We start from the raw sequence: 25,296 nt of genomic DNA on the forward strand, positions 1-25,296 counted from the left end.
GGACATGGGGTAAAAATGCTGACTTCCCAGACGTTGCTGTGGAAACTAGGTCCGAGAGACCATCCCCAAATAATTCCTCACCCTTATATGGCAACACTTCCATGTGCCTTTTAGAATCTGCATCTCCTGTCCACTGGCGAGTCCATAAGCCTCTCCTAGCAGAAATGGACAATGCACTAACTTTAGATGCCAGTCGGCAGATTTCCCTCTGTGCATCTCTCATATATAAGACTGAGTCTTTTATATGGTCTATGGTTAACAGGATCGTGTCTCTGTCTAATGTGTCAATATTTTCTGACAGTTTATCTGACCACGCAGCGGCAGCACTGCACATCAAAGCTGACGCAATAGCTGGCCTAAGTATAATGCCTGAGTGTGTATACAGACTTCAGGATCGCCTCCTGCTTTCTATCAGCAGGTTCCTTGAGGGCGGCCGTATCCGGAGACGGTAGTGCCACCTTTTTAGACAAACGTGTGAGCGCTTTATCCACCCTAGGAGGTGTTTCCCAACGTGACCTATCCTCTGGCGGGAAAGGGAACGCCATTAGTACCTTCTTAGGAATTACCAATTTTTTATCAGGGAAAGCCCACGCTTCTTCACACACTTCATTTAATTCATCTGATGGGGGAAAAACTACCCGTAGTTTTTTCTCCCCAAACATAATACCCTTTTTAGTGGTACCTGTATTTATATCAGAAATGTGTAACACCTCTTTCATTGCCTCAATCATGCAGTGAATGGCCTTAGTGGGCATCAGGTTAGACTCATCGTCGTCGACACTGGCGTCAGTATCAGTGTCGACATCTGGGTCTGCGGTCTGAGGTAGCGGGCGTTTTAGAGCCCCTGATGACCTGTGCGACGCCTGGACAGGCACGAGCTGAGAAGTCGGCGGTCCCACATTTGGCATGTCGTCAAATTTCTTATGTAAGGAGTCTATACGTGCACTCATTTCTTTCCATAAGCTCAACCACTCAGGTGTCTGCCCCGCAGGGGGTGACATCCCTTCTAAAGGCATCTGCTCCGTCTCCACATCATTATCCTCATCAAACATGTCGACACAGCCGTACCGACACACCGCACACACACAAGGAATGCTCCAACAGAAGACAGGACCCACAAAAGCCCTTTGGGGGGACAGAGTGAGAGTATGCCAGCACACACCAGAGCGCTATATAATGCAGGGACTAACTGAGTTATGTCCCCTATAGCTGCTTTTTCTATATAATTTATACAGCGCCTAAATTTAGTGCCCCCCCTCTCTTTTTTTTACCCTTTTCTGTAGTGTAGACTGCAGGGGAGAGCCAGGGAGCTTCCTTCCAGTGGATCTGTGAAGGAGAAATGGCGCCAGTGTGCTGCAGGAGATAGCTCCGCCCCTTTTCCGCGGACTATTCTCCCGCTTTTTTCTGGATTCTGGCAGGGGTATTTTCCACATATATAGCCTCTGGGGCTATATATTGTGGTATTTTTGCCAGCCAAGGTGTTATAATTGCTTCTCAGGGCGCCCCCCCCCCAGCGCCCTGCACCCTCAGTGACCGGAGTGTGAAGTGTGTGTGAGGAGCAATGGCGCACAGCTGCAGTGCTGTGCGCTACCTTGGTGAAGACTGATGTCTTCTGCCGCCGATTTTCCGGACCTCTTCTTGCTTCTGGCTCTGTAAGGGGGACGGCGGCGCGGCTCCGGGACCGAACACCAAGGACTGGGCCTGCGGTCGATCCCTCTGGAGCTAATGGTGTCCAGTAGCCTAAGAAGCCCAATCCGGCTGCAAGCAGGCGAGTTCGCTTCTTCTCCCCTTAGTCCCTCGCTGCAGTGAGCCTGTTGCCAGCAGGTCTCACTGAAAATAAAAAACCTAAATCTATACTTTCTTTCTAAGGGCTCAGGAGAGCCCCTAGTGTGCATCCAACCTCGGCCGGGCACAAAATCTAACTGAGGCTTGGAGGAGGGTCATAGTGGGAGGAGCCAGTGCACACCAGGTAGTCATAAATCTTTCTAGAGTGCCCAGCCTCCTTCAGAGCCCGCTATTCCCCATGGTCCTTACGGAGTTCCCAGCATCCACTAGGACGTCAGAGAAATATATATACTAGGTATTCATCGCGCCCTGCGGGCGCTCTTCACACCGTCGTGAGGGGCTACGCCCCCTTAACCATTGCACACCCTTGTGGCGTGCAATATTTTTATTATATGGAGTATTACCTCCAATCATAATTGTGTGAGTGGTTAAATATTGCACAGACAAAGGGCGTGCAATGGTTAAGGGGTCGAAGCCCCTTGCAATGGCGTGAACAGCGCAAGCAGGGCCTGATGAATTACCAAGTAGGTGCTGTGGTTGGGGGAGTGGCGGGTGCGGGGAAGAAACGGATGGGATACAGGGGTGCCGTAGGAGGGGCGGTTGCGGTGGTGCTGCAGGTGGGGGAGGGGCTGGTGCGGTGGTGCCACAGATGGGGGTCCGGAGCCACCGCGGGTGGGGGAGGAGCAGTTTCGGGGGTGCCCCGGGTGGGGGATGGGCGAATGCGGTGGTGCGGGGGGGGGGGGGGGGGGGGGGGGCTGGTGCGGGGTTGCTGCAGGTGGGGGAGGGGGCCCGGAGCTACCGCAAGTGCTGGAGGGTGTGTGTACGGGTGCCGCAGATGGGGCTCAGAGGAAATGTGAGTGGAGGAGGGGCGGGTAATCCTTATCCTGCTTTTCCTCCTGTCAGCAGCTAAGCTGCTGTCCTCCCTTTGGCAGTGGCTCTCCCGGAGACTCGCACAGCAGCCAGTCACTATTGTTAGCGCCGGTGTCCCAACGCGCTGCATTACAGGGAAGAAGATGCACTCTATAAACTACAGCTCCCAGCAGCCCTAAGGGCCGAAATGCTTCGGCGCTAAAGGCTGCTGGGAGCTGTAGTTTAGGGGGTGTTACGTGTGTACGCATCCCTGGTACAGGGGGCGTTACGTGTGTAAGCATCACTGGTACAGGGGGCATTACGTGTCTAAGCGGCACTGGTACAGGGGGCGTTACGTGTCTAAGCGTCACTGGTACAGAGGGCATTACGTGTATAAGCGGCACTGGTACAGAGGGTGTTACGTGTGTAAGCGTCACTGGTACAGAGGGCATTACGTGTCTAAGCGGCACTGGTACAGGGGGTGTTACGTGTCTAAGCGTCACTGGTACAGAGGGCATTACGTGTATAAGCGGCACTGGTACAGAGGGTGTTACGTGTCTAAGCGGCACTGGTACAGAGGGTTTTACGTGTGTAAGCGTCACTGGTACAGGGGGCATTACGTGTGTAAGCATCACTGGTACAGGGGGCGTTACTTGTGTAAGCGTCACTGCTACAGGGGGTGTTACTTGTGTAAGCATCACTGGCACAGGGGGCGTTACGTGTCTAAGCGTCACTGGTACAGAGGGCGTTAGGTGTGTAAGCGTCACTGCTACAGTGGGCGTTACGTATATGTAAGCGTCGGGTACAGGGGGACGTTGCGCGTGTAAGCGTCACTGGTACAGGGAGGGCGTTACATGTGTAAGCGTCACTGGTACAGGGGGCGTTACGTGTGTAAGCGTCACTGGTACTGTGGGCGTTACTTGTGTATGGTCACTGGTACAGGGGGGCGTTACATGTGTAAGCGTCACTGCTACGGGGGCAGTACGTGTGTAAGCGTCACTGCTACAGGGGGCATTACGTGTGTAAGCGTCACTGGTACAGGGGGGCGTTACGTGTGTAAGCGTCACTGGTACAGGGGGTGTTACTTGTGTAAGCGTCACTGGTACAGGGGGGCGTTACATGTGTAAGTGGCACTGGTACAGGGAGCGTTACGTGTGTAAGCATCACTGGTACAGGGGGCGTTACGTGTCTAAGCGTCACTGGTACAGAGGGCGTTACGTGTCTAAGCGTCACTGCTACAGTGGGCGTTACGTATGTATGCGTCGGGTACAGGGGGACGTTGCGCGTGTAAGCGTCACTGATACAGGGAGGGCGTTACATGTGTAAGCGTCACTGGTACAGGGGGCGTTACGTGTGTAAGCATCACTGGTACAGTGGGCGTTACTTGTGTATGGTCACTGGTACAGGGGGGCGTTACATGTGTAAGCGTCACTGGTACAGGGGGCATTACATGTGTAAGCGTCTCTGGTACAGGGGGCGTTACATGTGTAAGTGTCTCTACTACAGGGGGTATTATGTGCGCTGTGCCTTTGTAAAGTATGCAAGGTTGCCAATTTATAGTTTGCAGGGGGGTGCCGAACACCCTAGCACCGTCCCAGACTGCACACCCACTGCACTGCACAGCACTGTCACCTTTTACATTGATTCAGCGTCCAGACATTACCCTCCGCGATATCACCCACTCTATACGTTACATTAGCCATCTCGGGGCTTCCAGGCCTGCAGCCCAGGTGCTGTGTTCCGGAGTCAGCGCCTCTGGGGATCTGGGTACGGCTGTGGCTGGGAGGCACTTCACACGCAGAGGAGGCTCTGGGGCTCAGAGAATATGCGATGCAGGGAGGGCTATGAAAGTCTTCTGCTGCGCCGCTTTCATACACATCTATGCCGGTGGCCGCAGCAGCTTTTGTTCCACGTGCGCGGCGGCAAGGGAGTGGGGATTGTTGATGCTGGAGGGGGCAGGCGGACCGGCAGCAGGACATAGGACGCTGCAGTAAAAGGATGTTTTTTCCCCTATCTGCAGCGCAGAGACTTGCTGCACATGCAGTGGCATACCCTCCAGCTGGACCTTTTTGGCAGGTACAGTACCTTTTTATAATGGTTTGTACCGATTTTTGACTCTCCAAGCTTCCATTGAAAGTATAGGAAAAGGGGCGTGGCCACGCGGGTATACCCGTGGCCACACCCCTTTTTTAATTTGCATCAATTTTAATGTGTCAATTGTTGGAGGGTATGTTGCTGCAGATGCAGTGTGGCTGTTTTGGGGTGTGGGGCTGGAGCTGCAGCTCCATCAGTCCCATTGCTAATCCTGCTCTGTGAAAACACAGCAGGCAAAGGGCAGAGCCTCCCTTTGGATGTAACCTGTGTGGGAGGGCGTTTCTCGTCCAATCAGCTGTGGACTGGCTGTGATAGACCTGCCACTAACCCAATGAGAGATGCGTTATACACACAGTCACAAAGTCACAGAGCTGTGCTATTATATAGAAGATATAAAAATAAAAGAGTTATTTCACTTTTAGAGCCAGCACTTTTAGATATATGTATATATCTTGGAGTCCTTCTTCTTCCCACACTATTGGCTTCACTGCTATCACAGCTCTGGTCTGTTTTCCTTAATCCCTCCTTACTACTGCTCAGTCTCTCCTTGCTCCCTCATCGTGTATAAGGAGCACTACTGTGTGGCATAACATTAATAAGGGGTACAACTATGGAATAACTTGAATAGGGGACACTGCTGTGTGATGTATGTGAATAAGGGATAGTATGCTATTAAGTGTAATGTGACTGTCACTATTGTGCAGCATAATTTGGACTGGGGGTACTATTCTTTTAAAATAGGGAGGTGTGCACCAATGCACTGTCTGGCACAGGGCACCAAAATCTCAAGTTACGGCACTAGAGGTAGCGTAGTAATATAGTGAGCGGATGCAGCGTAGTGATGCAGTTCAGTGATCTAGTACTGGAATGTAATGTGGGGTGGTTGTACAGTGATCCAGTGCTGGGATGTAGTGTTGGGAGGCTGTGCAGTGATATTGTGTGTGTGGTTGTAAAAATAGGATTTTAATACCTACCGGTAAATACTTTTCTACTAGTCCGTAGAGGATGCTGGGGACTCCAAAAGGACCATGGGGTATAGACGGGATCCGTAGGAGACTTGGGCACACTAAAAAGACTTTGACTGGGTGTGAATTGGCTCCTCCCTCTATGCCCCTCCCCCAGACCTCAGTTATAGGAACTGTGCCCAGGAGAGACTGACATTTCGAGGAAAGGATTTTTGTTAAACTAAGGGTGAGAAATATACCAGCCCACACCACAAACATACCGTACAACCGGATTAGCAGGAAACCAGATAACAGTATGAATTAACAACAGCAACAAGCTGAATATAACTGATACACAAACCTCGTGTAACCGAAAATAACCAGTATCAATACAACTGCAAGGAACAGTCCGCACTGGGATGGGCGCCCAGCATCCTCTACGGACTAGGAGAAAATAAGAATTTACTCACCGGTAATTCTATTTCTCATAGTCCGTAGTGGATGCTGGGGACTCCGTAAGGACCATGGGGATTAGCGGCTCCGCAGGAGACTGGGCACAACTATAAAGAAAGCTTTTAGACTACTGGTGTGCACTGGCTCCTCCCACTAAGACCCTCCTCCAGACCTCAGTTAGGATACTGTGCCCGGAAGAGCAGACCCAATTAGGAAGGATTTTGAATCCCGGGTAAGACTCATACCAGCCACACCAATCACACCGTATAACTCGTGATACAATACCCAGTTAACAGCATGATAACAACTGAGCCTCTCAACAGATAGCTCAACAATAACCCTTTAGTTAAGCAATAACTATATACAAGTATTGCAGACAATCCGCACTTGGGATGGGCGCCCAGCATCCACTACGGACTATGAGAAATAGAATTACCGGTGAGTAAATTCTTATTTTCTCTAACGTCCTAAGTGGATGCTGGGGACTCCGTAAGGACCATGGGGATTATACCAAAGCTCCCAAACGGGCGGGAGAGTGCGGATGACTCTGCAGCACCGAATGAGAGAACTCAAGGTCCTCCTCAGCCAGGGTATCAAATTTGTAGAATTTAGCAAACGTGTTTGCCCCTGACCAAGTAGCAGCTCGGCAAAGTTGAAGAGCCGAGACCCCTCGGGCAGCCGCCCAAGAAGAGCCCACTTTCCTTGTGGAATGGGCTTTTACTGATTTAGGATGCGGCAGTCCAGCCGCAGAATGTGCAAGCTGAATCGTACTACAGATCCAGCGAGCAATAGTCTGCTTAGAAGCAGGTGCACCCAACTTGTTGGGCGCATACAGGATAAAAAGCGAGTCAGTCTTCCTGACTCCAGCTGTCCTGGAAACATAAATTTTTAGGGCCCTGACTACATCCAACAACTTGGAAGCCTCCAAGTCATTCGTAGCCGCAGGCACCACGATAGGTTGGTTCAGATGAAAAGCTGATACCACTTTGGGGAGAAACTGGGGACGAGTCCTCAATTCTGCCCTATCCATATGGAAAATCAGATAAGGGCTTTTACATGACAAAGCTGCCAATTCTGAAACACGCCTGGCCGAAGCCAAGGCCAACAACATGACCACTTTCCACGTGAGATATTTTAAATCCACGGTTTTCAGTGGCTCAAACCAATGTGACTTTAGGAAATCCAACACCACGTTGAGATCCCAAGGTGCCACTGGAGGCACAAAAGGGGGCTGAATATGCAGCACTCCCTTAACAAAAGTCTGAACTTCAGGTAGTGAAGCCAATTCTCTCTGGAAGAAAATCGATAGAGCCGAAATCTGGACCTTAATGGAACCCAATTTAAGGCCCATAGTCACCCCTGACTGTAGGAAGTGCAGGAACCGGCCCAGCTGAAATTCTTCCGTTGGGGCCTTCCTGGCCTCACACCACGCAACATATTTTCGCCATATGCGATGATAATGGTTCGCGGTTACTTCTTTCCTAGCTTTTATCAGCGTAGGAATGACTTCCTCCGGAATGCCCTTTTCCTTCAGGATCCGGTGTTCAACCGCCATGCCGTCAAACGCAGCCGCGGTAAGTCTTGGAACAGACAGGGCCCCTGCTGCAGCAGGTCCTGTCTGAGCGGTAGAGGCCATGGGTCCTCTGACATTATTTCTTGAAGTTCCGGATACCACGCTCTTCTTGGCCAATCCGGAACAATGAGTATAGTTCTTACTCCTCTTCTCCTTATTATCCTCAGTACCTTTGGTATGAGAGGAAGAGGAGGGAACACATAAACCGATCGGTACACCCACGGTGTTACCAGAGCGTCCACAGCTATCGCCTGCGGGTCTCTTGACCTGGCGCAATATTTTTCTAGCTTTTTGTTTAGGCGGGACGCCATCATGTCCACCTGTGGTTTTTTCCCACTGGTTTACAATCATTTGAAAGACTTCTGGATGAAGTCCCCACTCTCCCGGGTGGAGGTCGTGCCTGCTGAGGAAGTCTGCTTCCCAGTTGTCCACTCCCGGAATGAACACTGCTGACAGTGCTAACACGTGATTTTCCGCCCATCGGAGAATCCTTGTGGCTTCTGCCATCGCCGTCCTGCTTCTCGTGCCGCCCTGTCGATTTACATGGGCGACTGCCGTGATGTTGTCTGACTGGATCAGTACCGGCTGGTTTTGAAGCAGGGGTTTTGCCTGACTTAGGGCATTGTAAATGGCCCTTAGTTCCAGAATATTTATGTGCAGGGAAGTCTCCTGACTTGACCATAGTCCTTGGAAGTTTCTTCCCTGTGTGACTGCTCCCCAGCCTCGAAGGCTGGCATCCGTGGTCACCAGGACCCAGTCCTGTATGCCGAATCTGCGGCCCTCTTGAAGATGAGCACTCTGCAGCCACCACAGCAGAGACACCCTTGTCCTTGGAGACAGGGTTATCAGACGATGCATCTGAAGATGCGATCCGGACCACTTGTCCAACAGGTCCCATTGAAAGGTTCTTGCATGAAACCTGCCGAATGGAATCGCTTCGTAGGAAGCTACCATTTCTCCCAGGATCCGCGTGCAGTGATGCACCGACACCTGTTTTGGTTTTAGGAGGCCTCTGACTAGAGATGACAGCTCCTTGGCCTTCTCCTCCGGGAGAAACACTTTTCTCTGTTCTGTGTCCAGAACCATCCCTAGGAACAGCAGGCGTGTCGTAGGGACCAGCTGTGACTTTGGAATGTTTAGAATCCAGCCGTGCTGTTGTAGCACTTCCCGAGATAGTGCTACCCCTACCAACAACTGCTCTCTGGACCTCGCCTTTATCAGGAGATCGTCCAAGTACGGGATAATTAAAACTCCCTTCCTTCGAAGGAGTATCATCATTTCCGCCATTACCTTGGTAAAGACCCTCGGAGCCGTGGAGAGACCGAACGGCAACGTCTGGAATTGGTAATGACAATCTTATACCACAAACCTGAGGTACTCCTGGTGAGGATGGTAAATGGGGACATGTAGGTAAGCATCCTTGATGTCCAGCGATACCATGTAATCTCCCTCGTCCAGGCTTGCAATAACCGCCCTGAGCAATTCCATCTTGAACTTGCATTTTTTGATATATGTGTTCAAGGATTTCAAATTTAAAATGGGTCTCACCGAACCGTCCGGTTTCGGTACCACAAACATTGTGGAATAGTAACCCCTTCCTTGTTGAAGTAGGGGCACCTTTACTATCACTTGTTGTGAATACAGCTTTTGAATTGCCTGTAACACTGCCTCCCTGCCTGAGGGAGTGGTTGGCAAGGCAGATTTGAGGAAACGGCGGGGGGGAGACGTCTCGAATTCCAGTTTGTACCCCTGAGATACTATTTGAAGGATCCAGGGATCCACCCGTGAGCGAGCCCACTGATTGCTGAAATGCTTGAGACGGGCCCCCACCGTACCTGGCTCTGCCTGTGGAGCCCCAGCGTCATGCTGTGGACTTAGAGGAAGCGGGGGAGGACTTTTGCTCCTGGGAACTGGCTGTTCCTGGCAGAAATGGACATAGCACTAATTTTGGATGCCAGCCGGCAAATATCCCTCTGTGCATAAAAGTGCGTCTTTTATATGCTCTACGTTCAGCAAAATAGTGTCCCTGTCTAGGGTATCTATATTTTCTGACAGGGAATCTGACCACGCAGCAGCAGCGCTGCACATCCGGGCTGAAGCTATAGCCGGTCTCAGTATCACACCTGTGTGTGTATATATAGATTTCAGGATAGCCTCCTGCTTTCTATCAGCAGATTCCTTCAGGGCGGCCGTATCCGGAGACGGTAGTGCCACCTTCTTCGACAAGCGTGTGAGCGCTTTATCCACCCTAGGGGATGTTTCCCAGCGTGACCTATCCTCTGGCGGGAAAGGGTACGCCATTAGTAACCTCTTAGAAATTACCATCTTTTTATCAGGGGAAGCCCACGCTTCTTCACACACTTCGTTTAACTCTTCAGATGGAGGAAAAGCTACTGGTAGTTTTTTCTCTCCAAACATTATACCCTTTTTTGTGGTACCGGGGTTAACATCAGAAATGTGCAACACATTTTTCATTGCCTCAATCGTGTAACGTGTGGCCCTACTGGAAGTTACATTAGTCTCTTCGTCGTCGACACTGGAGTCAGTATCCGTGTCGACATCTGTGTCAACCATCTGAGGTAGCGGGCGTTTTAGAGCCCCTGATGGTTTTTGAGACGCCTGGGCAGGCACAGGCTGAGAAGCCGGCTGTCCCACATTAGGTATGTCGTCAAACCTTTTATGTAAGGAGTCGACACTATCACGTAATTCCTTCCACAGCACCATCCACTCAGGTGTCGACCCCGCAGGGGGTGACATCACATTTACAGGCATCTGCTCCGCCTCCACATAAGCCTCCTCATCAAACATGTCGACACAGCCGTACCGACACACCGCAAACACACAGGGAATGCTCTGACAGAGGACACAAAGCCCTTTGGGGAGACAGAGAGAGAGTATGCCAGCACACACCAGAGCGCTATATAACACTGGGATCCCACTATCAATGAGTGTTTTCCCTATAGCTGCTTTTTTATATATATTACATATATATATATATATATATCTATACTGCGCCTAAATTTAGTGCCCCCCCCTCTCTTTTTTACCCTTCTGTAGTATTCTCAGACTGCAGGTGAGAGCCAGGGAGCTTCCTTCCAGCGGAACTGTGAGGGAAAAATGGCGCCAGTGTGCTGAGGGAGAAGCCCCGCCCCCTTTTCGGCGGACTTTCTCCCGCTTTTTCTGTGATACTGGCAGGGGTGATTTTACATCTATATAGCCTCTGGGACTATATATGATGTATATTTTGCCAGCCAAGGTGTTATTTATTGCCCTCAGGGCGCCCCCCCCCCCCCAGCGCCCTGCACCCATCAGTGACCGAAGTATGAGGTGTACATGAGGAGCAATGGCGCACAGCTGCAGTGCTGTGCGCTACCTTGGTGAAGACTGAAGTCTTCTGCCGCCGATTTTCCGGACCTTCTTCGTGCTTCTGGCTCTGTAAGGGGGACGGCGGCGCGGCTCCGGGAACGAACACCAAGGTCGGGTCCTGCGGTCGATCCCTCTGGAGCTAATGGTGTCCAGTAGCCTAAGAAGCCCAAACTACCACCTGTTAGGTAGGTTCGCTTCTTCTCCCCTTAGTTCCTCGCTGCAGTGAGTCTGTTGCCAGCAGATCTCACTGAAAATAAAAAACCTAAATATACTTTCTTTCTAGGTGCTCAGGAGAGCCCCTAGTGTGCATCCAGCTCGGCCGGGCACAAGAATCTAACTGAGGTCTGGAGGAGGGTCTTAGTGGGAGGAGCCAGTGCACACCAGTAGTCTAAAAGCTTTCTTTATAGTTGTGCCCAGTCTCCTGCGGAGCCGCTAATCCCCATGGTCCTTACGGAGTCCCCAGCATCCACTTAGGACGTTAGAGAAAAGGATTTACCGGTAAGTATTAAAATCCTATTTTCTCTTACATCCTAGAGGATGCTGGGGACTCCAAAAGGACCATGGGGTCTATACCAAAGCTCCAGACCGGGCGGGAGAGTGCGGACGATTCTGCAGCACCGATTGAGCAAACATGAGGTCCTCATCAGCCAGGGTATCAAACTTGTAGAACTTAGCAAAAGTGTTTGAACCCGACCAAGTAGCTGCTCGGCAAAGTTGAAGTGCCGAGACCCCTCGGGCAGCCGCCCAAGATGAGCTCAGCTTCCTGGTAGAATGGGCCTTTACTGACTTCGGCAACGGTAGCCCAGTCGAAGAATGAGCGTGCTGAATCGTATTACAAATCCAGCGTGCAATAGTCTGCTTAGAAGCAGGATTTCCAATCTTGTTGGAAGCATACAGGACAAACAGAGCCTCCGTTTTCCTAGCAAGAGCCGTTCTGGCGACATAAACTTTCAAAGCTCTTACAACATCAAGAGATTTTGGGACTGCCACAGCATCCGTAGCCACAGGTACCACAATAGGTTGATTTATGTGAAACGAAGAAACCACCTTCGGCAGAAATTGTTGACGAGTCCTCAATTCCGATCTATCCACATGAAAAAATAAGAATTTACTCACCGGTAATTCTATTTCTCGAAGTCCGTAGTGGATGCTGGGAACTCCGTAAGGACCATGGGGAATAGCGGGCTCCGAAGGAGGCTGGGCACTCTAGAAAGATTTCAGACTACCTGGTGTGCACTGGCTCCTCCCACTATGACCCTCCTCCAAGCCTCAGTTAGGATACTGTGCCCGGACGAGCGTACACAATAAGGAAGGATTTTGAATCCCGGGTAAGACTCATACCAGCCACACCAATCACACCTTACAACTCGTGATATGAAACCCAGTTAACAGTATGAAACAACTGAGCCTCTCAACAGATGGCTCAACAATAACCCGATTTAGTTAACCATAACTATGTACAAGTATTGCAGATAAACCGCACTTGGGATGGGCGCCCAGCATCCACTACGGACTACGAGAAATAGAATTACCGGTGAGTAAATTCTTATTTTCTCTGACGTCCTAGTGGATGCTGGGAACTCCGTAAGGACCATGGGGATTATACCAAAGCTCCCAAACGGGCGGGAGAGTGCGGATGACTCTGCAACACCGAATGAGAGAACTCCAGGTACTCCTCAGCCAGGGTATCAAATTTATAGAATTTTGCAAACGTGTTTGCCCCTGACCAAGTAGCAGCTCGGCAAAGTTGTAAAGCCGAGACCCCTCGGGCAGCCGCCCAAGATGAGCCCACCTTCCTTGTGGAATGGGCATTTACAGATTTTGGCTGTGGCAGGCCTGCCACAGAATGTGCAAGTTGAATTGTACTACAAATCCAACGAGCAATAGTCTGCTTAGAAGCAGGAGCACCCAGCTTGTTGGGTGCATATAGGATAAACAGCGAGTTAGATTTTCTGACTCCAGCCGTCCTGGAAACATATATTTTCAGGGCCCTGACCACGTCTAACAACTTGGAGTCCTCCAAGTCCCTAGTGGCCGCAGGCACCACAATAGGCTGGTTCAAATGAAACGCTGACACCACCTTAGGGAGAAACTGGGGACGAGTCCTCAATTCTGCCCTATCCATATGGAAAATCAGATAAGGGCTTTTATAAGACAAAGCCGCCAATTCTGATACTCGCCTGGCAGAAGCCAAGGCCAATAACATGACCACCTTCCACGTGAGATATTTCAGATCCACGGTTTTTAGTGGTTCAAACCAATGTGATTTTAAGAAACTCAACACCACGTTGAGATCCCAAGGTGCCACAGGAGGCACATATGGGGGCTGAATATGCAGCACTCCCTTTACAAATGTCTGAACTTCAGGTACTGAAGCTAGTTCATTCTGAAAGAAAATCGATAGAGCCGAGATCTGTACCTTAATGGAACCCAGTTTTAGGCCCATATTCACTCCTGCTTGCAGGAAATGCAGAAATCGACCTAGTTGAAATTCCTCAGTTGGGGCCTTTTCGGCCTCACACCATGCAACATATTTCCGCCATATGCGGTGATAATGATTTGCTGTAACCTCTTTCCTGGCTTTAATAAGCGTAGGAATGACTTCCTCCGGAATGCCCTTTTCTTTCAGGATCCGGCGTTCAACCGCCATGCCGTCAAACGCAGCCGCGGTAAGTCTTGGAACAGACAGGGCCCCTGCTGTAGCAGGTCTTGTCTTAGCGGCAGAGGCCACGGGTCCTCTGAGATCATCTCTTGAAGTTCCGGGTACCATGTTCTTCTTGGCCAATCCGGAACCACGAGAATTGTGTTTACTCCTCGCTTTCTTATTATTCTCAATACCTTTGGTATGAGAGGCAGCGGAGGGAACACATAAACTGACTGGTACACCCACGGTGTCACCAGAGCGTCCACAGCTATCGCTTGAGGGTCTCTTGACCTGGCGCAATACCTCTCTAGTTTTTTGTTTAGGCGGGACGCCATCATGTCATGTGTGGACGATCCCACTGATGTACAATCATTTGGAAGACTTCTGGATGAAGTCCCCACTCTCCCGGGTGGAGGTCGTGTCTGCTGAGGAAGTCTGCTTCCCAGTTGTCCACTCCCGGAATGAACACTGCTGACAGTGCTAGTACATGATTTTCCGCCCATCGGAGAATTCTTGTGGCTTCTGTCATTGCCATCCTGCTTCTTGTGCCGCCCTGTCGATTCACATGGGCGACTGCCGTGATGTTGTCTGACTGGATCAGCACCGGCTGGTGTAGGAGCAGGGATTTTGCTTGACTTAGGGCATTGTAGATGGCCCTTAGTTCCAGAATATTTATGTGAAGGGAAGTCTCCTGACTTGTCCATAGTCCTTGGAAGTTTCTTCCCTTTGTGACTGCCCCCCAGCCTCGCAGGCTGGCATCCGTGGTCACCAGGACCCAGTCCTAAATGCCGAATCTGCGACCCTCCAGAAGATGAGCACTCTGCAGCCACCACAGAAAAGACACCCTGGTTCTTGCAGACAGGGTTATCAAGCGATGCATCTGAAGATGCGATCCGGACCACTTGTCCAACAGGTCCCACTGAAAGATTCTGGCATGGAACCTGCCGAATGGAATTGCTTTGTAAGAAGCTACCATCTTTCCCAAGACCCGCGTGCAGTGATGCACCGATACCTGTTTTGGTTTCAGGAGGTCTCTGACTAGAGAAGACAACTCCCTGGCTTTCTCCTCCGGGAGAAACACTTTTTTCTGGACTGTGTCCAGAATCATCCCCAGGAACAGTAGACGTGTCGTCGGGACCAGCTGTGACTTTGGGATATTCAGAATCCAGCCGTGCTGGTTCAGCACTTCCTGAGATAGTGCTACTCCCACCAACAACTGTTCTTTGGACCGTGCCTTTATTAGGAGATCGTCCAAGTACGGGATAATTAAAACTCCCTTTCTTCGAAGGAGTATCATCATTTCCGCCATAACCTTGGTAAATACCCTTGGTGCCGTGGAGAGTCCAAACGGCAGCGTCTGGAATTGGTAATGGCAATCCTGTACCACAAATCTGAGGTACTCCTGGTGAGGATGGTAAATGGGGACATGCAGGTAAGCATCCTTGATGTCCAGGGAAACCATGTAATCCCCCTCGTCCAGGCTTGCAATAACCGCCCTGAGCGATTCCATCTTGAACTTGAATTTTTTTATGTACATGTTCAAGGATTTTAAATTTAAAATGGGTCTCACGAACCGTCCGGCTTCGGTACCACAAATAGTGTGGAATAGTAACCCCGGCCTTGTTGAAGTAGGGGTACCTTGATTATCACCTGCTGGGAATACAGCTTGTGAATTGCCGCTAGCACCGCCTCCCTGTCTGACGGAGCAATCGGCAAGGCAGATTTTAGGAACCGGTGGGGTGGAGCCGCCTCGAATTCCAGCATGTATCCCTGAGATACTACTTGAAGGATCCAGGGATCCACCTGTGAGCGAGCCCACTGATCGCTGAAATTTCTGAGGCGGGCCCCCACCGTACCTGGCTCCACCTGTGGAGCCCCACCGTCATGCGGCGGACTTGGAAGAGGAAGCGGGGGAGGACTTTTGTTCCTGGGAACCTGCTGTCTGTTACAGCCTTTTTCCCCTACCTCTGCCTCTAGACAGAAAAGACCCTCCTTTTCCACGCTTGCTTTTCTGGGTCCGAAAGGACTGAACCTGATAAAATGGCGCCTTCTTAGGTTGTGAGGGAACATGGGGTAAAAATGCTGACTTCCCAGAAGTTGCTGTGGAAACTAGGTCGGAGAGACCATCCCCAAATAATTCCTCCCCTTTATAAGGCAAAACTTCCATGTGCCTCTTGGAATCTGCATCTCCCGTCCACCGACGAGTCCATAAGCATCTCCTAGCAGAGATAGACAATGCACTTACTTTAGATGCCAGCCGGCAAATTTCCCTCTGTGCATCTCTCATATATAAGACTGAATCTTTTATATGGTCAATCGTTAGCAGAATAGTGTCTCTGTCTAGTGTGTCAATATTTTCTGACAGTTTTTCTGACCATGCAGCGGCAGCACTGCACATCCAAGCTGACGCAATAGCTGGTCTAAGTATAATGCCTGAGTGTGTGTATACAGACTTCAGGATTGCCTCCTGCTTTCTATCAGCAGGCTCCTTAAGGGCGGCCGTATCCTGAGAGGGTAGTGCCACCTTTTTTGACAAACGTGTGAGCGCTTTATCCACCCTAGGTGGTGTTTCCCAACGTGACCTATCCTCTGGCGGGAAAGGGAATGCCATTAGTACCTTCTTAGGAATTACAAATTTTTTATCAGGGAAAAGCCACGCTTCTTCACACACTTCATTTAGTTCATCTGATGGGGGAAAAACTACGGGTAGTTTTTTCTCCCCAAACATAATACCCTTTTTTGTGGTACCTGGATGTAAATCAGAAATGTTTAACACCTCTTTCATTGCCTCAATCATGCAGTGAATGGCCCTGACAGGCATTAGGTTTGACTCGTCGTCGTCGACACTGTTATCAGTATCCGTATCGACATCAGGGTCTGCAAACTGAGGTAGCGGGCGTTTTAGAGCCCCTGACGACCCCTGAGGCACCTGGACAGGCACGAGCTGAGATCCCGGCTGTCCCACATTTGGCATGTCGTCAAATTTCTTATGTAAAGAATCTATACGTGCACTCATTTCTTTCCATAAGTTCATCCACTCGGGTGTCTGCCCCGCAGGGGGTGACGTCCCTTCAAAATGCATCTGCTCCGCCTCCACCTCATTATCCTCATCAAACATGTCGACACAGCCGTACCGACACACCCCACACACACAGGGAATGCTCAACAGAGGACAGGACCCACAAAAAGCCCTTTGGGGGGACAGAGTGAGAGTATGCCAGCACACACCAGAGCGCTATATATATACAGGGACTAACTGAGTTATGTCCCTAATAGCTGCTTTTCATATAATATATGTATATATACTGCCAAATTTAATGCCCCCCCTCTCTTTTCCCTCTTACTGTTACTGTATATTGCAGGGAAGAGCCAGGGAGCTTCCTTCCAGCCGAGCTGTGAGGGAAAAATGGCGCCAGTGTGCTGAGGAGATAGGCTCCGCCCCTTTTTCGCGGCCTATTCTCCCGCTTTTTACGGAATTCTGGCAGGGGTATTTACCTCATATATAGCCTCTGGGGTTATATATTGAGGTATTTTAGCCAGCCAAGGTGTTATTATTGCTGCCTCAGGGCGCCTCCCCCCAGCGCCCTGCACCCTCAGTGACCGGAGTGTGAAGTGTGAGAGGAGCAATGGCGCACAGCTGCAGTGCTGTGCGCTACCTTGGTGAAGACAGAGTCTTCATGCCGCCGATTTTCCGGACCATCTTCTTGCTTCTGGCTCTGTAAGGGGGACGGCGGCACGGCTCCGGGACCGAACACCAAGGACTGGGCCTGCGGTCGATCCCTCTGGAGCTAATGGTGTCCAGTAGCCTAAGAAGCCCAATCCGGCTGCAAGCAGGCGAGTTCGCTTCTTCTCCCCTTAGTCCCTCGCTGCAGTGAGCCTGTTGCCAGCAGGTCTCACTGAAAATAAAAAACCTAAGTCTATTCTTTCTAAGAGCTCAGGAGAGCCCCTAGTGTGCATCCAACCTCGGCCGGGCACGAATTCTAACTGAGGCTTGGAGGAGGGTCATAGTGGGAGGAGCCAGTGCACACCAGGTAGTCTGAAATCTTTCTAGAGTGCCCAGCCTCCTTCGGAGCCCGCTATTCCCCATGGTCCTTACGGAGTTCCCAGCATCCACTAGGACGTCAGAGAAATCAAATATGGGCTCTTGTGAGACAAAGCCGCCAACTCGGACACTCGTCTGGCAGACGCCAAAGCCAAAAGCATGACCACTTTCCAAGTGAAAAACTTTACTCAACCTTACGCAAAGGTTCAAACCAGTGAGACATAAGAAACTGCAACACCACATCAAGATCCCCTGGCGCCACAAATGAAGGATGGATATGCAGCACTCCCTTCACGAAAGTCTGAACTTCAGGAAGGACGGCCAATTCTTTTTGAAAAAAAATAGATAAAGCCGAAATCTGCACCTTGATGGAACCCAATTTCAGGCCTGCATCCACGCCTGCCTGCAAAAAATGGAGGAAACGACCCAAGTGAAAGTCCTCCGCAGGAGCTGCTTTGGTTTCACACCACGACACATACTGTCTCCAAATACGGTGATAATGCTTCGCCGTGACCTCCTTCCTAGCCTTAAGGAGAGTGGGGATGACCTCCCCGGGAATACCCTTCCGAGCTAGGATTTGGCGTTTAACTTCCACGCCGTCAAACGCAGCCACGGTAAGTCCAGAAACACGCAGGGCCCCTGCAGTAACAGGTCCTCTCTTAGAGGAAGCGGCCAGGGATCTTCCACTAGTAATTCCTGAAGATCCGGATACCAGGCCCTCCGTGGCCAATCTGGAGCGACGAGTATAGCCTGAACCCTTGTTCATCTTATGATCCTCAACACCTTTGGAATGAGAGGAAGCGGAGGGAACACATACACCGACTGAAACACCCACGGAGTTACCAGGGCGTCCACTGCACAGGCTTGGGGGTCCCTCGACCTGGAACAATACTTCGGAAGCTTCTTGTTGAGGCGAGACGCCATCATGTCTAACAGAGGAATTCCCCAACGCCTTGTCACTTCTGCAAATACCTCTTGATGAAGAGCCCACTCTCCTGGATGGAGATCGTGTCTGCTGAGAAAGTCTGCTTCCCAGTTGTCCACGCCCAGGAGGAAGACTGCTGACAGAGCGCTCACGTGCTGTTCCGTCCAGCGGAGAATTCTTGTGGCTTCAGCCATTGCCGCCCTGCTCCTTGTTCCGCCTTGGCAGTTTACGTACGCCACCGTTGTTATGTTGTCCGACTGGATCAGGACAGGGAGACCCTGAAGAAGGTTCTTCGCTTGCAGGAGGCCGTTGTAAATGGCTCTTAACTCGAGAACATTTATGTGGAGACAAGATTCCTGGCTTGACCATTTTCCCTGGAAACTTCTTCCTTGCGTGACTGCGCCCCAGCCTTGGAGACTTGCATCTGTGGTCAGCAGGACCCAGTCCTGGATTCCGAAACGACGTCCCTCTAGAAGGTGAGAGCCTTGCAGCCACCACAGGAGAGAAATCCTTGCCCTGGAAGATAGACTTATTTTCCGGTGCATGTGCAGGTGAGACCCGGACCATATGTTCAGCAGATCCCACTGAAACACCCGGGCACAAAACCTGCCAAACGGAATGGCTTCGTAAGCCGCAACCATCTTCCCTAGCACTCGAGTGCATTGATGAATCAACACTCTTGTCGGTCTCAGAAGCTCCTTGACCATGGTCTGTATTTCCAGAGCTTTGTCCTCCGGAAGAAACACTCTCTGTAGCTCCGTGTCTAGGATCATGCCCAGGAAGGGCAGCCGAGTTGTCGGGATCAACTGAGACTTTGGCAAATTTAGAATCCAACCGTGATGTCGCAGAACCGACAGGGAGAGTTCCACATTTCTTAGCAATTGTTCTTTTGATCTTGCCTTTATCAGGAGATCGTCCAAGTACGGGATAATTGTGACCCCTTGCTTGCGAAGAAGTACCATAATTTCTGCCATAACCTTGGTGAAAACCCTCGGGCCGTGGAAAGCCCAAACGGCAACGTCTGAAATTGGTAATGACAATCCTGCACCGCAAATCTCAGGAAGGCCTGATGAGGAGGATATATCGGGACGTGTAAGTAGGCATCCTTTATGTCGACTGATGCCATAAAATCCCCCCCTTCTAAGCTGGAGATCACAGCTCGAAGAGATTCCATCTTGAACTTGAAAGTTTTCAAGTATGGATTGAGGGATTTTAGGTTCAGAATCGGTCTGACCGAGCCGTCCGGCTTCGGCACCACAAATAGGCTCAAATAGAACCCTTCCTCCCGCTGGGACAGGGGAAATGGCCCAACGACCCTCTGTTGACACAGCTTTTGTATTGCAGCATTTACTACTACTCTTTCTGGAAGAGAAACTGGCAAGGCCGACTTGAAAAAGCGGCAGGGGGGGCATCTCCTGAAACTCCAGTTTGTACCCTTGGGACACTGTGTCTAAAACCCAAGGATCCAGGGCCGATTGAAACCAGACCTGACTGAAGAATCGGAGACGGCTCCCCATCGACACGGACTCCCGCAGGGGAGCCCCAGCGTCATGCGGTGGACTTGGTAGAGGCGGGGGAGGACTTTTGGTCCTGGGCGCCTGATACTGCAGGCGACCTCTTTCCCCTTCCTCTACCCTTTGAAGCGAGGAAGGACGAGCCCTTTCCTCTTTTGTATTTATTAGGCCGAAAGGACTGCATCTGCTGATGGGGCACCTTTTTCTGTTGTGTGGGAACATAAGGAAGAAAAGATGACTTACCCGCAGTAGCGGTAGACACCAGGTCAGCAAGGCCGTCACCAAACAAGACACTACCTTTAAAGGGGAGAGCTTCCATATTTTTCTTGGAGTAGGCATCAGCATTCCATTGATGAATCCACAGCGCCCTCCTGGCCGAGACCGCCATGGTATTGGCTCTTGATCCCAAGAGGCCAACATCCCTCGCCGCATCCTTTAGGTAATCTGCAGCATCCTTGATATAACCAAGAGTCAAAAGAATGTTATCCTTATCAAGGGTATCCATATCAGAAGCCAAATTATCAGCACACTTAGCAATAGCACTACTCACCCATACCGACGCCACTGCAGGTCTGAGCAATGCACCAGTATTGACGAAAATGGCCTTCAATGACGTCTCCAGCTTGCGATCCGCTGGATCCTTGAGAGCAGCCGTGTCAGGAGACGGAAGCGCCACCTTCTTGGACAATCGGGACAGAGCCTTGTCGACATTGGGAGATGACTCCCATTTCTCCCTGTCATCAGAGGGGAAAGGATATGCCATAAAAATTCTCTTGGGAATCTGCCACCTTTTGTCCGGCGACTCCCAAGCCTTTTCACAAAGAGCATTCATTTCATGAGAGGGGGGAAACTTCAACTCAGGCTTTTTTCCCTTAAATAAGCAAACCCTTGTGTCTGGAACAGCAGGTTCCTCAGAGATATGTAAAACATCCTTAATAGTCACAATCATGTACTGAATACTCCAAACTACCCTTGGGTGTAAAGTAGTCTCATTGAAATCGATATCGGAATCAGAGTCCGTGTCGGTATCTGTATCTACCATCTGGGTAAATTAGCGTTTTTGGGACCCCGAGGGGGTCTGTACCTGAGCCAAAGCGTACTCCATGGATTTCCTCCATGTTTGTGTCTGAGAATCAGATTTATCCAGCCTCTTAGACAATAAAGCCACATTTGCATTCAGTGTACTCAACATATTCACCCAATCAGCAGTCGGCTGTGCCGACAGAGTCATTCCCAAATCCCTTTCTGCGCCCGCAGTAACTTCCTCCGGGGAGGAACACTCAGCCTCAGACATGTCGACACGTAGTACCGACACACCCACACTCACACCGGCCAAATCAAGGTGACAGACCCACAGGGAAGCCTGCAGAGAGAAACACAGAGGGAGTATGCCAGCTCACACCCCAGCGCCTAAATACTACAAAGCAATAATATATGTGGTTAGGGGTTTGTGGTTCATCAAATTGACAGTATCTAGGTCGACAATGTTTAGGTCGACCACTATAGGTCGACAGTCACTAGGTCGACATGGATGGAAGGTCGACAGGGTTTCTAGGTCGACATGTGCTAGGTCAACAGGTCTAAAGGTCGACATGAGTAAAAAAAAAATTTTGGGTGTCGTTTTCTTCGTAGAGTGACCGGGATCCCAAATTAGTGCACCGCGTCCCCTCGCATGGTGCCTTCGCTCCGCTACCGCTTCGCTCGGCACACTTTACCGTTCCAATCGTAGTCCACGTGGATCGTTAAGTATGAAAAAATTAAAAAAAAGATTTTTTTTTTTTTTTTTAAACTCATGTCGACCTTTAGACCAGTCGACCTAGCACATGTCGACCTAGAAACCTGGTCGACCTTCCATCCATGTCGACCTAGTGACTGTCGACCTATAGTGGTCGACCTAAACATTGTCGACCTAGATACTGTCGATCTTCAGACCGGATCCCGTGGTTAGTGCTGCCATATAATAATAAAAAGCACCAAAATGCCTGTGCCCCCCCCCCCCCCCCCCCGGTTTGCTCCCTTTTACTTGGAAGGAGCTTGGGGGTCCGGGCCAGGGTCTCTGCAGCGGCTGTGGAGAGAAAATGGCGCTGGTGAGCTGTGCGGCTAAGCCCCACCCCTTCCCGACGCGCTGTAGTGTCGCTAAAATTTGACATTTTAATACTGGCGGGGGTATAGTATACGGTGCCCGGGCACCGAATATGCCTTCTGCCAGTTTAATTTGAGCCCAGTAACTGCTGCCCAGGGCGCTCCCCCCCAGCGCCCTGCTCCCTGTAAGTGCCGTTGGTAAAGTGTGTGGGAGCATGGAGCGCAGCGCTACCGCTGCGCTGTACCGTTACTGAAGTCTTCTGCCGTCTGATGTCTTCTGTTCTTCTAATACTCACCCGGCTTCTTTCTTCTGGCTTCTGTGAGAGGGGTGACGGCGTGGCTCCGGGAACAAGCAGCTAGGCGAACCAAGTGATCGAAACCTCTGGAGCTAATGGTGTCCAGTAGCCTAAGAAGCAGAGTCCTTAACTAAGAAGAAGTAGGTCTGACTTCTCTCCCCTCAGTCCCACGATGCAGGGAGCCTGTAGCCAGCAGGTCTCTCTGAAAATAAAAAACCTAACAAAAGTCATTTCCAGAGAAACTCAGTAGAGCTCCCCTAGTGTGTGTTCAGTCACTCCTGGGCACAGAGTCTAACTGAGGTCTGGAGGAGGGGCATAGAGGGAGGAGCCAGTTCACACCCAGTCAAAGACTTTTTAGTGTGCCCATGTCTCCTGCAGATCCCATCTATACCCCATGTTCCTTTTGGAGTCCCCAGCATCCTCTAGGACGTAAGAGAAACAATGATGTAGTGTGGGAGATAAGTGAGTGGATGTAAGGTAGTGATTCAGTCAGTGTGGGGAGATAGTGCAGGGATGTAGTGTGGGTAGGTAACATGGTGATATAAATAAGGCCTGGGTCAGAGTTGTACACTGTGGTGGCGTTGGACGCAATCAGTCGTTTTCAATCTATGAATGCATCTGTGTAATACTGTGTATGCCGCTTGATGGTAGCAGCTCAAAGACCTAGATTGAAATTGCATGCATTTGAAGGAGTTGGGCTCCAAACCGATATGTTGCTTAGGGCCCCATGAGATCTAAATCCGCCTCTGACACCAACCCATGGCACCGCTGACATATCTGTATGCACTGGAGGCTCTAGTAAAATTACCATAATTTATTTCTAGACGTGTGTGACCATGTACATATGGCAGCATTTACTGTATGTAACATCAGCAGCAGCATAGTGTAAGATGCGGCCCCATTCCCTGGGTAAGGCGAGCACGCAGCAGTATGCATATACAGTCAGTGTAATGCAGAGCGTGTTCATGTATCCGGCGCTGAACATCCATCAGACAGCGGTACATGCGGAGAGGGTCTCGGTAGAATCCCGCAGCCTCAACGATCACCCTCTAAAGAGGTCTCCAATACGAGCCGTTATATAACGATTGTGAGGAGACCGAGAGCTTCCACGGGAAGGCGCTGTATACCGTGCGCAGTAACACAGTGTCCGAGCTTACCACAGTAGGTTCTCCTGCACCGCATGGGTTCATGTGCCCGGACATAACATGGCGCTCAGCCGCCGTACATGCCTACCCCACCACTTCCCAGCGCACCAATAGGCGTCCCGAGCTCCCGCTGCTCCCTCCCAGGACACGCCCACCCCCGGCGGCAGCGCTGCTGTGTGCCCGGATTCCCCATGGCTCCTCCCCCTCTCCCCGGCCGTCCCCAGACGTCATCCACTTCGTCACCGTCGAGAGAGAGCGAGAGAGCGGCGGGCTGAGCGAAAACCCCACTTTGTTGTTATTGTTGTCCGTGCTCCGCTTCTCCCTCCCCGGGGAGCAGCCCCACGTCTGCGCGGTGAGTGCCTGCCTGTGATCGGAGCTGTCCGCCGGCGGCTGCCTCACCGGACAATGGGACAGATGTCCTCCCGGGATGAGTGCGGCCGCGCCAGGCTATGTGCCCGCAATATGCACATGTCACCCGGCTATCAGCTCGGGGCTACTCTGCGTCCACACAAAGCATAGCCTGCCTGTCCCGGCACTGCTGGGGTTAATTATTGATGGACAAAGACCCTCGCTTGCATGCCAGCCGGGGCAGGGGTCTGGCGTCCGAGGTCTCCCCTCTCGCATACACAGGGAGCCCTGAGCCCACCCCGGGTGCATTACTAAGGTCAGGAGGGATAGTAGTGCAGCTGTGCCCGCTGCCCCCATGCCCCCTCACATGGGCAGCACACACACCACACTGACTCACAATAAAGTTCATTACTGAGCTGCAGTTACCGGGATACTACTGGTGTTACCTCTACATTGTACAACCCTTATACCATAAGTGGCATTATATGTATATCTATATATTACACACAGGAACCAGTAAGTGTTGTGTGGCTGCTGTGATTGTGTGTGACAGCCTTGTGCCACTCTTGCAGGACGCATAGCACATCAACAGAATCAATAAGTCCCTTCATTTCATTTGTAACAGTTGAATATCTGAGATACTGTCCTCCTTATAGTTCCAACGTCTTTGTGATTTGCTATACACATATCCTACTATGTAATATTTGTACTCCAGCTATATTACCAATATTGAAGCTTCAGCAATCATATCTTGTGTAGCGTTGGCAGCCTTTTGAGTGTGATAAAGAGCAGTTGATTTAGCCATGTTATTCTGTGTGGGGCTGTGGTACATATTTGTATGGGGATGCAGTTAATATACGGGCTGTCGGTATCCCGGCATTCAGATTATCGACACTGGAATCCCGGCAGCCGTTGAAATGCTGGCGGTCGCAATCATGACCACAGCCCCGTACTCCCAGTCGGGCGGGGGGGCCACGCCACCACCCGAGTGGGAACATAAGTTGGCACAAAGTATGGCGGGCACAGCAAGCCCACGAGGGGACTCGGTGCCTCGCAGCTGGGATGCTACTGTCGGTATAGTGACAACCGGCATCCCGTCTGACGTTCTCCCGTATGTATTCCTTTGTATGAACGTATGTGCCTTTCCTTCTCTAACGCTACCTTACCTCAATACTCCCTTTGATGGCACCTACTGTAACCCTTGTTTTCTTTTATATACCTTGTGCTTATCCTATA

General features: G+C 50.8%; 1 protein-coding gene and 1 long non-coding RNA gene across 3 annotated transcripts in view; one reads left to right on the forward strand and one right to left on the reverse strand.

The window, feature by feature from the left end:
- LOC134932821 (uncharacterized) overlaps positions 1-23,842 on the reverse strand; it is an 89,701-nt gene extending 65,859 nt beyond the window's left edge. Inside the window, exon 1 of the long non-coding RNA XR_010179497.1 lies at positions 23,725-23,842. This is a non-coding gene — a long non-coding RNA (uncharacterized LOC134932821). The remainder of the gene's footprint in view (positions 1-23,724) is intronic.
- USP44 (ubiquitin specific peptidase 44) overlaps positions 23,641-25,296 on the forward strand; it is a 94,380-nt gene continuing 92,724 nt past the window's right edge. The window contains exon 1 of one of the 2 annotated variants that reach the window (XM_063927595.1): positions 23,641-23,728. The gene's annotated coding sequence lies outside the window, so the exon portion shown is untranslated. Of the gene's footprint in view, positions 23,729-23,830; positions 24,065-25,296 lie in introns of those variants that run through there. The other variant, XM_063927594.1, reaches the window with a different exon arrangement.

Source organism: Pseudophryne corroboree, chromosome 6, assembly GCF_028390025.1.
Source record: "Pseudophryne corroboree isolate aPseCor3 chromosome 6, aPseCor3.hap2, whole genome shotgun sequence".
Taxonomy (NCBI): domain Eukaryota; kingdom Metazoa; phylum Chordata; class Amphibia; order Anura; family Myobatrachidae; genus Pseudophryne; species Pseudophryne corroboree.